We start from the raw sequence: 11592 nt of genomic DNA, 5'->3' as shown, positions 1-11592 counted from the left end.
ACTTTCCTGGATATTTCTTAATTATAACATCTGTCTATTCATTGATAGTCTTTCCTAACGCTGGAAGTGAGGCACAGATCTTATGTTTCTCAGGGAGAATAAGGAGTTACAGCTGTATCCAAACCTACAATTGACTTCGGCTAATATAGGAAATATCCAAATAATTTTCTAGGACAGAATCTCTGATAAAGCAGGTTTTATTTGCAATTGCAATGGCAGGCCTCCTGCAAGCAGGAGAGCACATAGAAAACAGAGTTACATCTTTAATTCCCTATTCCCTGGCTTATCTCCTTCTCTCTAGTTCCTTATTGGCTGAGGTCTTCAGGTTCGCAATCTTCTTGATGCTTCACTAAACATTGGAAATACTAAACAAACATAAATTTCTGCTGCATGAGTGTGAATCTGTAGTTAATTATTTCACACCTGATCATTATTCTGCAGATATCTGCTTGTCCTTCTTTCTACAAAGATAAGCTTGAGAGAAAGACAGGGGAGTATCTTGATGCCTGCCTGTCACATCCCAACTTCTCACAGAGTGAGACAGTCCGGCCTTGTGTAGAGGCCCTGGCTTCTTTGGTGTTTGCTAAATCTGTTTTTCTCTTGCTGGGAGTTTCTTATCCTAACAAAACAACTCTACAGTATGTTTTCTAATCTCTAACACGCTCTAAGTCTCATTGTTTAGAACATTTAACAACTATTCCAGTTTTGCAAGAAAGAATTAATCACATAATTCAGTAAAAAATGTTTCTAAAACGTGCTGCTAACATACATAATATTTCACTTCTAATTTTACTTCTTCTTATTTCTAAGGATAAGTTACAGAATACAACATTCCATTCCCACAGCTAGTAAAATTCCTCCTACAATGTATGTATGAATTAATTCATTTCAGAGAGAGATTTCAAAGAAAAACAGTATATTTTATGGAATGATATTACTTCAAAGCTACATCAGTTACTTTAGTCACCTGTTGTGTAACACCGTAAATAAAAACAATACCCCATCTGCAGGGCAAAATTGGGATTAGGTGAAAATTGGACGGGTTTTGGAGCCGTTTCAACAGTTTTTCCTTGATTTTTCCAGCTCCGGGAATGAGAAGAAGCTCTAAAGGAGCTAGAAGTGAAGCTCTAAAGGAGCTAGAAGTGAAGCTCTAAAGGAGCTAGAAGTGAAGCTCTAAAGGAGCTAGAAGTGAAGCTCTAAAGGAGCTAGAAGTGAAGCTCTAAAGGAGCTAGAAGTGAAGCTCTAAAGGAGCTAGAAGTGAAGCTCTAAAGGAGCTAGAAGTGAAGCTCTAAAGGAGCTAGAAGTGAAGCTCTAAAGGAGCTAGAAGTGAAGCTCTAAAGGAGCTAGAAGTGAAGCTCTAAAGGAGCTAGAAGTGAAGCTCTAAAGGAGCTAGAAGTGAAGCTCTAAAGGAGCTAGAAGTGAAGCTCTAAAGGAGCTAGAAGTGAAGCTCTAAAGGAGCTAGAAGTGAAGCTCTAAAGGAGCTAGAAGTGAAGCTCTAAAGGAGCTAGAAGTGAAGCTCTAAAGGAGCTAGAAGTGAAGCTCTAAAGGAGCTAGAAGTGAAGCTCTAAAGGAGCTAGAAGTGAAGCTCTAAAGGAGCTAGAAGCCTCTCTGGATAAACTAAAAGAGGTGCAGTAATTTAAGGATGCTTATTTCCTTAAGTGCCATTTAACTTCGTGTTTGTTAACTGAAGCCATCATATGTTTGCCAGCTTTAATGCTTTTTTCTTTGAAGTACTTGAAATATGGAATTGGAAGTTTATCAGATTGCTTTAATACTGAAGCTGACAGGAGCTGTCAGTGCTTCTGGAGCCCAGTTCTATGTAGCTGTCTGTGATGGGTGCACCGAGCAGCTGTTCAGACAGACACACAGCCATAACCTAGCCTTCTGCCTTGCTTCCTCAGGTTTTCTGTGTTATTTCATCTAGAATCCTGCTAGTTTTCTTTTGTTGTTTTTCTTTCATCTATTGCTTTGCTTTGCTATGCTGTATAAGAAGTGTTGAATCCCAGCCTGAACCACTGATTGAGCACCTGAGGAAAGGACCCAGTCAGCCCTGGGAGCACAGGTGAACGCAATGCAGCTCCGTGGCTGGAAGGGGTGGAGCCTGGCTGCCCCTCTCAGAGCTCGTTTAAGGGCTGATTGCCACGGGGGAAGGGTTTCTTTCTGGAAGTTTCTCCACTCTGGAGTCAGTTCTGTGGGTGTAAATCCTTGGAGATGGTGAGCAGTCCTTTTCTTACCTTTGTAATATACTCCCATTCCACTGGTGTTTCTGCCGTTACTTATGTTATGGCTTTCTTTCTTATTTGCTTTTTTTTTGTGTGTGTGTTCTGTCACACACGGCCGGACCGGGCCGTGCTGCGCCGCTCCGGGGGGGGGGGGGGCTGCCGCGGCCGGGCGGCTCCGGGGGGGTGGGGGGGCGCCGCGGCCGGGCCGGGCTTCTTTATGTACATTTCTTTATGTACTGATACGTTGCTGCAGCTGCCCTTCTGTATTGTCGTTGCTTTTTTTGTTAAAGAATATTAACACGTTATGGAGACGATAAGGGTCTGGAGCAGCTCCCCTACAAAGACAGGCTGAGGGAGTTGGGCTTGTTCAGCCTGGAGAAAAGAAGGCTGCGGGGTGAGCTCATTGCAGCCTTTCAGGACCTAAAGGGAGCCTACAAACAGGAGGGGAATCAACTCTTTGAAAGGGTAGATAACAGCAGCACAAGGGGAAATGGTTTGAAGTTGACGGAGAGAAGATTCAGGTTGGATGTCAGGGGGAAGTTCTTTACAGAGAGAGCAGTGAGGTGCTGGAACAGCTGCCCAGAGAGGTTGTGGATGGCCGTCCATCCCTGGAGGTGTTGAAGGTCAGGTTGGATAGGGCCCTTGGCAACCTGGTCTGGTATTAAATGTGGAGGTTGGTGGCTCTGTATGTGGCAGGGGGCTTGGAGCTCCATGATCCTTGAGGTCCTTTCCAACCCTGGCCGTTCTGTGATTCTGTTATCTCTGTGTTTGTTGCCATCCCATTTTCTTATCTCTGTGTTGCAGGTCAGCTTGTGCTAGAAGTTGATGGTGTCACTGTATGAATGAAGGTCAATTTAGGAGTAGCTGCTGAAGTCCACGTTAGTAAACTGAAGCATCTCATGGTAAGGTGTCAGAGCCAGCAGTAGTGATGTCTGTCACTGAAAAAACGAGAGGGCTGGCTCCTCCAAGTGCTTGCTGGTTGATGTGTGAGAGCATCTGCCCTCTCCAACTGAATGATAAGAAAGCTAAATATGCTGAATCATTACAGCTTATGCAGAAGCTGTGAACATGAAAGGACACATCAGCTTTCTACCTCACTCAGCAGTTTCTACCTGAGCAGAGGTTTGGTCACTTTCCAGTTCCTCTGTAGCACCCCCCTATGCCGTTAGTTCTCTTTTTCTATGTTGGTATCCTGTCTAATTGTCAGTTTGCCCCAGGATGCCAGGCCAGTTGAAAAGACTGTCATTACCATCAAGCAGAATTGAGCTTCTTATGTCATGAAAGATATAATTTTGATTGTTAATTATGAGCAGTTGCAGTGCAATAGGGCATCTCAAGTAACCATTTATTTGGGAGTTCAGGGAAGACTCATGAGAAGTGAAATGCTGGTTTCTGTTTTGGCTGTCAAAATGGTGGAGCTTTATTGGAAGTGAAAGGTGTGGGCTTTCTGTAGGTAGGCCCCAGGTTTACTTCTGTAAGCAGGCCCCCTCTCAGAGATTGGTCTTTGCTTGCTGCTTTGCTGTGCCTACCTGCCTGCTCCCTGTGCTTGCTGCATCTGATACCAGTGGTTGTGGAGCAGGCTCCCCAGGGCTGTGGGCCTGGTCCTGAGCTGCTGCAGCTTAAAGACCGTTTGTGTTTGGGTGGTCCTTCCTGGAGCACGAGGTTGGACTTGATGATCCTTGTGGATGCCGTACAACTTGGGACATTCTGTGATTCTATGATCTTGGTGTTTGCCTGGAAAATACCAGATGATTTTTTTTTTTCCCTCATTTTTTCCTGGCATTTAAAGTTGTAGTTTCACTTCTAAATGTGAGAGAGGAGTTGGATAAGGGGAGGGTAAATTGCTTCTTTATTTTCTATCCTCCCAGGTGGGTCTGTATATTTTCTGCCCAAGTTGTGGTAGCTCTGTAACTGGGAATGTTCCTAATGGTCGTAAGAAGAGTCTGCTGCCAGCACAAAATTTGGTCACAGGACTGCCTGCTGGATTAAATTCTGTAGATTGATTATATGCTATTTGAGATGGTGTGTTCTGTTTATTTTTTCCAAGACAATCAGGTTTTGAGGTTGCTGAGATTTATTGATTAATCAGTCACTTGCAGCTTGTTTGAGCTTGAAGCAGTTGAATCGTCCCACACAACAGCATTGTTAAATAAAACCTTATAATCACTTTGGAATTGTAGCTCTGTGTTAGGCTATGCCACGTTGTGAATGTCTGTGCTGCAGATATCATCCATCCTCATCCTCCCACTGTGCTCCTCATTGGCAGAAGGTATCACCATCAGCTTTCTGCCTTACACAGCAGTTTCTATCTGAGCAAAGATTTGGTCACTTTCCAGTTTCTCTGTGGCACCCCCCTATGCTGTTAGTTCTCTTTCTCTGCACTGGTGTCCTGACTAGTCTTCAGTTTGTCCTGGGATGCCAGGTCAGTTGAAAAGAATTTTCAAATTATATCCATCCTGATTTTTTTTAATGTATTATCTTTTTTCTTGATGAGGAACACCCTAGAGTCTTCAGAAGAAATCACCATTTCAGGTGTGCGTATTGTTTATCTGCATAACCAACTAGTCCTCTCAAGGCTCTTGTTGTCTAATGTGTTTGGTTCAGGATCAGTCCATGTCCTTCGTCCTCCTTGCTTTGCTGTCCTCTATGGATTTACCTGAGGTTTTTTCTTCAGCCTGCTTTGCTTTCAGTGCTGACAGTCATGAGGAACTCTATGTTGTATGCTGCTGTGTTCATTTTCCTCAGCACGTTCCTTCTTGATGTATAGCAGGTACTGGTGATAGCAGAGCCCCTGTTCTGTGTGAGTGACTTGTGCCAAGCCAATGTTTATTGAGCTCTGATCTGCAAGATTAAACATAGCTTCAGGCTACCTGTGTGGAATTGTGGTTTGCGCTGCTTTGAATTTAGTCCTGCTGGCCAGAGATGGACAAGGCAGGGATGTTGGGATACTGAGGAAAGTGTTGGCGCTTGATATTCTTGCTGGATTTTATTTTTTAAGCAAGCATTGGGAACCACTGAAGTTTAGCAAAGGAGCCTTAGTGGTGTGGTCGTATCAGGTGTACCTGATTTCATGATGATATGTGGTCTTTTAGAAGAGTTTAGGCTCTGACCCCTCAAAGCAGTGAATGGAATGAGTTCCGGGTGATACCAAGGCTAATACAATAACGTTCCAATGAAGCTGTCACAGAAGAGTTACCTATCTTTACCAGCCTGGCTGGTGTGTGATGTATGTTACTGAGACGCTCCTTCCTCTGTGTTTTATGAAGTAGATGCTGTTACATAAGGGCATTAAGGCATTGGATCTTAGCTTCAAAGCACAGTGAAGGCAGTTGGAAAGCAGGAAGGTGACAAGTTGGAGTCATATTGTGAGCCCAAATTCAGCAAGCCGTTACTGCTAAACAGAGGCCTCAGGCATACGTTTTAAGTTGTTCTGATTCCTATAAGATTTAAACATCTGTTTATAGGTTTGCAGTGTAGATGCCTAGGAGTGATGTTTTTCCTAGGGAGAACGGTGTGCTTGCGTATCTTGTGTGCTCTTCAGCAAGGACATGGTTAAAACCAGTCCTGGATGTTTGGTGAGGGAGCAGAGTGAGAGAGGTGAGCCCAGTTAGTGATGGGAGTCCTGATCCAATGGGTTTCTGTGCCTCTCTCTAGAGCGAAGACGTTTGGAAATTTTCAGATTAGCTTTGGATAAGCCTCTGAGCTTCTGGATGCTTTTCATGACCAGTTCAGACCTCTCAAAAGCTTGAGGTTTGTCCTTTACTAATTTCCAAAGGAATTGCATGGAAAAAATATATATGTTTCTTATTTTATAAATAGAAGCAATGATGAATATGCTAGTAGTGTCACAGTCATGGAGGAGCACAAAGTAGTAGTGAAGTGATAGGAGAAAGGAGGAAGAACGTCCTTCGTTTTTTTTCTCTAGGATCTCCAAGAAATCTTGATAAATGTGAAAATATGTAATGTGCACATAAAAAAAAAAAAGGTAGTTCTAACAATTGGGTACCTCACATTTTTTTTTCCTAGTTTTACTCTGGGTCAGAAAGCTTTGGAACGCTCCCAGAGTAGAGAACAGTTTCTCTGATTTTTTTTTTTTTTAATTTTGCTGAGCAGTTGAAAGCATCTGTCATGGTTTTATGATTTTTGGTTATCAGTATTCCACATCATAACATCATGTAATGCACTGGAGGTTTGACTGTGGATGCTCAAGTTCCGGGTGCCTGTCTGGAGGAGAACAACAACTGCATTCCCCAGGGGGCTTTGCGGTCAGTAAGGAGATGTAACTCCCGGCAAGGTCACTTGATGTTCTCTTCTTTGCCTGCACTTCTCTGTCTGCTCTTCTGTCTGCTTTTCTTCGTCAGCTCAACTGGACTGCACTTCTCACCTCAGCGTTGTGGTGAGACCAATCCACCTTTCACACACACTCCCTCTCTCTCATTATATTTTGCTGATACTGTATTTAGTAAATTAGTTTGTTTCTCCTGAGATCGTTGCTGCTGTTTTCAATTATTTTGGGTCCCCTGTTTCCCTTTTCCAAAGGTGCAGATCTGTGGATCCCTCCACCCCACTAGTCACAGAACCAGGCTGAACCAGCCCATAAACCGTTGACAGCATCCAAGAGGACTTGCTGGCCTCTGGATGAAGAGAGAGTATTGAGAGGAAGTGGAAACCAAGTTGTTAAGATCTGTGAAGAAGGAAGGAATTTATTACTGTTTGCATTGATATTTCATAGAATCATAGTATCGCAAGATTGGAAACGACCTACAAGATCATCTAGTCCAACCATCCTCCCATCACCATTGCCACCACAAGCACTAAATCTCATCTTGTAGCTCCTCATGCAGATGCCCCTTGAACACTGCCAGGGACGGCGACTCTACCACCTCCTTGGGCAGCCATTCCAGTGCCTGACCACTCTGAGAGAAAAACCTCAGAGCGGTCTAACCTAAACCTCCTCCGGTACAACTTATGGCTGTTTCCTTGGGTCCTGTTTGTTACCTGGGAGAAGAGGCCAAACCCCTCCTCATCATCACAACCTCCCTTCAGGAAATTGTAGAGTGCAGTAAGGTCTCCTCTGAGCCGCCTCTTCTCCGGACTAAACAATCCCAGCTCCCTGAGCCACTCCTCATAAGATTTGTGCTTCAGACCCCTCATCAGTTCTGTTGCCCTTCTTTGGACATTGGGGCCTCAGTGCCTTTTTTGTAGTGAAGAGCCCAAAACTGGACACAGTACTTGAGGTGTGGCCAGAGCTGAGTACAGGGGGATGATTCCCTCCCTGCTACTGCTGGCCACACTATTTCTGATGCAGGCCAGGATGCCATTGTCCCTCTTGGCCACCTGGGCACACTGTTGGCTCATGTTCAGCCAAGCATCAACCAACACCCCCAGGTCCCTTTCCTCCTTGCAGTCATCCAGCCACTCATCCCCAAGCCTATAGCACTGCATGGGGTTGTTGTGGCCAAAGTGCAGGACCTGGCACTTGGCCTTGTTGAACCTCAGCCCAGCGATCCAGCTTATCTAGATCCCTGTGAAGTGCCTCTCTGCCTTCAGGCAGGTCAGCACCACCTCCCAACTTGGAGTCATCTGCAAACATACTGAGAGTACACTCAATACCTTCATCTAGGTCGTCAGTAAAGATATCAAACAAGATGGGCCCCAGTACCGACCCCTGGGGTTGCCAGCTGGACTTAGCTCCATTAACCACTACCTGTTGGGTGCAGCCTTCTAGCAGTTCCTTAGCCAAAGAAGGTTATACCTGTCCAGGCCATGGGCAGCCAGTTTCCCCAGGAGAATACTGTGGGAGACCATGGAAAAGGCTTTGCTGAAGTCTAGGCAGACTACATCAATAAATAGCCCTTCCCTCATCTACCAGGCTGATCACCCAGTCATAGAAGGAGATGAGGTTTGACAAGTATGACCTGCCTTTCAGCCCGGTCCCTTGGGCTTGTGACAGTCCAGATGGAGGAGGAGCTCTCTGTCTCCACCTGAATCACCAGGGGTGTATTCTGCGTAGCATCCCAGACTTACAGATTGGGACACAAAGTGCCCTGATGATAACTGATCTGCCTTTTAAAGGCAGATGTAAAGAAGGCATTGAGGACCTCAGCCTTCTGCTTATCCTCAGTGGTTGCACTCCCCGCTGCATCAAGTAAAGGATGGAAATTCTCCTTGGTCCTTCTCTTACCATTGATATATTTATAAGAGGATTTTTTACTCTCTTACTGCGGTGGCCAGTCTGAGTTCAAGTTGGACTTTTGCCGTCCTAACTTCCTCCCTGCATACCTTAGCAACTTCTTTGTAATCTCCCCAAGTAGCCTATCCCTTCAATTTTGTCACCTTATTGCCCTTCTTGTCTCCCTAGAGCCCATCTGACTTGCTGGGATTGCTGAATAGCTGTGTTTTGCTACCTCCTGCTTGTAACATCCAAAACCAGTGGTATAAAAATCAATGGGAATTTGTTGGAGTAAGTTTTTGAGTATTCTTTATTTTAGTAAAATGCACTGAATGTCTTTGGATGAAAGTCCAAATACCTACCCAAGTGTATTACAGTAATCATGGAATTTCTATTTCAAAGAGTTTTTCAAAGCCCTTCAAATGGAAAGACAAAAGGAAATGCAACTTCGGAGAAGTAAATGGTGCATATTAAGCAAACAAGCATCTAGGAATTTTAAAGAGGACTAACTTATGAAAACTGACTCCAGTAATGTTAGCATATAGCTTTCTTTATGAGGGTACTCAGGAATTCTTTTGGTAGTGAATGATACAATCCCAACTCCAGGTACACACTCAGCTTGGAAATGCGTGCACATTGTGTTTGGTTGGCCAGCTGCTTTGACTCCATCACATTGCATCATCTTGTCTTGATTTCTTTGCTCCCTCTGTTGAAAGCTTTGCTCAATCTAGACTCATTGCAGGTGCTGAATCTGTTATTTTGATCCACGTTAGATTGATACAGAGATTAAACTGAAAATAAGGTAGGGTTCTGCCACACTAATTTGAGTGTCTTAGGAGCACAATCTTGCTTAGGATAGGGTATCTGCCACAGTGCCAATTGTCATCGCCCCACAGCCTTTGTGGGATTCAGACTTGTAGAATTAGCTCCTTGAAGAGAGGGGCTCACAAGGTGTTAATCCATGTAAACTTCAGAGTGCCAGGTTGTGTGATGGCATTTATAGGGCAGAACCCATAGAGAATATGCCTCTGTCGCCACTCTGTCTTGTGATGACACAGCACCTGCTGTAGCATGGGGTTAGCGGGACTGCAGGCACAGCGGGATGGGAGCTGAGCCAGCCACAGCCTGGCAGATGCCATGCAGGGTGCCCTGCCTGGTGCTGGGCTTAGGCTGCCCTGTGCTGGTGAGGCTGCTTGGGGTGGGTGTAGGGCAGCTTCCTGCCAAGCAGGACCACAACCAGCAGCAGGTTACTTGTGTGAGCAGGGGCGTGGGGGGAGAGCGTACTGCACTTGCTGTTACTGCCTCAGAGGAATGTTGTTATCTTTAAAATGTTTTTAACTGCTGTAGGACTCATGTCATTCTTACCTCCACTCTAGAGCACTCTGTCACTACATTTGAGAGTACAGGCTAAGAGTACAAGCTGTTGTTGGATTTCATTTTATTTTTACTATCCACAGGAAACAGTGGGTTGTTTCAAAAATAGAATCGTCTTTGCTAAGATGAAGTTTCACTCCATGTAACACAGAACCCTGAACTCTTGGTATTTTATAGCTGATACAACCAGTCTTTCCAATCTACTGAAGAAGTAGGCTTAGGAACACAGAGAATAAGTCCCAGCTGCAGTAGATGATCGTGTAGCTTGAGAAAGGCTGACCCTGGGGGCTCAGGTAGTTCAGATCTAACCTTTTGGTATTCTAAAGCGTGAATAATTCAGCTGATGTACTTTTCCTTGTATTGTTGCCTCTTCATTGTTGATGGATAATTTCAGTAGTTTTTGCTGGGCCGGTTGCTGGTTAGCAGATAGGCTTTTGTACTTACCTTCATAAGGCAGTGATTTTAGAAGTCGTGAATGTTCTGCTTCCGAGTGATTTTCTCCCATTTTTTGATTCAAACAAGAACAACTTATGATTATTTTTTTTTTTTTAATGCCAGGCATTGTGTTCAAGTTAAAAAATTAACACATTAAACATAGCTTTGTTTACATGTTGGTAACTGCTGAGGCTTTGGCTGACAACAGCTTTCAGCTATGTCTGAACTAGACTGGATTTGTTTCATGCTCTTAGTATGTCAGTATTTCTCTTCCAGACCTCTGAATCAATTATTCCTCTGCTATTTATCTTTTTTGGTTGCTGGAGAGAAGAGTTACTATGTTACATCCTGATTTGTAAGATCAAGCGTGGTGATTTTCAGTAATTGAGGATTTTCTTGCTTTTCTTTAAGTGAAATAAGTGGTAACCTTTTCCTTTTCCTGTGCGTAATGCAAAGGGGATGGGGTTGGAGGTCTGGCTGGTTCATGTGGCATCCCAGATTTTCCTACGCAGCTTAAGTTAATTCCTACATAACCTACATAACCAGAAATTCTCAAATATGGTAAAACTTGATTTCTAGTGTTTTGGTATGTATGTTAAAGTCACTGTGTTTTCAGTTCAGACAACATTGCCTCACATATGTTTGTTGTCTCATAGTAAAAAATTCTTTTAATAATTTGGCTACATACGTACTCCACCCATAGTTTGCATATTGTCTTCTTATGATGAGGTTTGCCTGTTGAGTAGAAAGACAAAGTGAGCTTAGATTACAGAAGCAGAGAAGCAAAGACAGCTTAGAGGCTCAACACAGTATAGATGAATTAGACTTTTAAAGTTGTAATGTTCTGGGTTTTATGTGGGATGAGATACAGGTGTGAGTGTTACAGACAAGTGTTTTTCCTGGGTACATTGTTTACCTGCTGCCATGCAAGCCAGCTCTTTTTTTCTCTGCCTCTGCTTTTATTGCCCATATCTATCTGCATCACAAAATCTCTAACAGATTTTGTTTCTAAAATTGTATGTCTAGAAGAAGGGCTTATCACAGTCTTTATATCATCCTCGGATGGAGATTGGTAGTGTATGGGGGAGTTTGCATAAATTATTAGCATCTTACCAAAACCAAGGAACAGGAAAAAAAAAAAAAAAGCCCAAAGAAATGATTATAGCCGAGCCAGGAGGAAACATTATCTTCAGTTTGTGGAGTCTACCCTTTGTCCCCATTCTGCTCAGCACTGACTGGATGGGGTTAACATTGACCACTAACAAAAGCACTCTGCTACCTGTCTCACAGTGCTCCGGTCTTTGTTGCTGCATTATGAGTGTACTGCTCCTACTGACATGTTTTCTCACAAGCTGTACAGTACCTGCTTGCTCCAGGTGCTACATAAGC

General features: G+C 43.9%; 1 protein-coding gene across 18 annotated transcripts in view; it reads left to right on the top strand.

Moving 5' to 3' along the window:
- Nucleotides 1-2082: 2082 nt before the first annotated feature.
- The window catches only part of LOC149911539 (RANBP2-like and GRIP domain-containing protein 8), a 48418-nt gene continuing 38908 nt past the window's right edge, over nt 2083-11592 (top strand). For all 18 annotated transcript variants that reach the window (XR_016463215.1, XR_016463216.1, XR_016463214.1 and 15 more), the window contains exons 1-2: nt 2083-2214; nt 3027-3124. The gene's annotated coding sequence lies outside the window, so the exon portion shown is untranslated. The remainder of the gene's footprint in view (nt 2215-3026; nt 3125-11592) is intronic.

Source organism: Phasianus colchicus, unplaced genomic scaffold, assembly GCF_987193195.1.
Source record: "Phasianus colchicus unplaced genomic scaffold, bPhaCol1.hap1.1 HAP1_SCAFFOLD_93, whole genome shotgun sequence".
Classification (NCBI taxonomy): Eukaryota; Metazoa; Chordata; class Aves; order Galliformes; family Phasianidae; genus Phasianus; species Phasianus colchicus.
The sequence above is the reverse complement of the archived record's forward strand: the minus strand, read 5'-3'. Positions and strand labels throughout refer to the sequence as shown.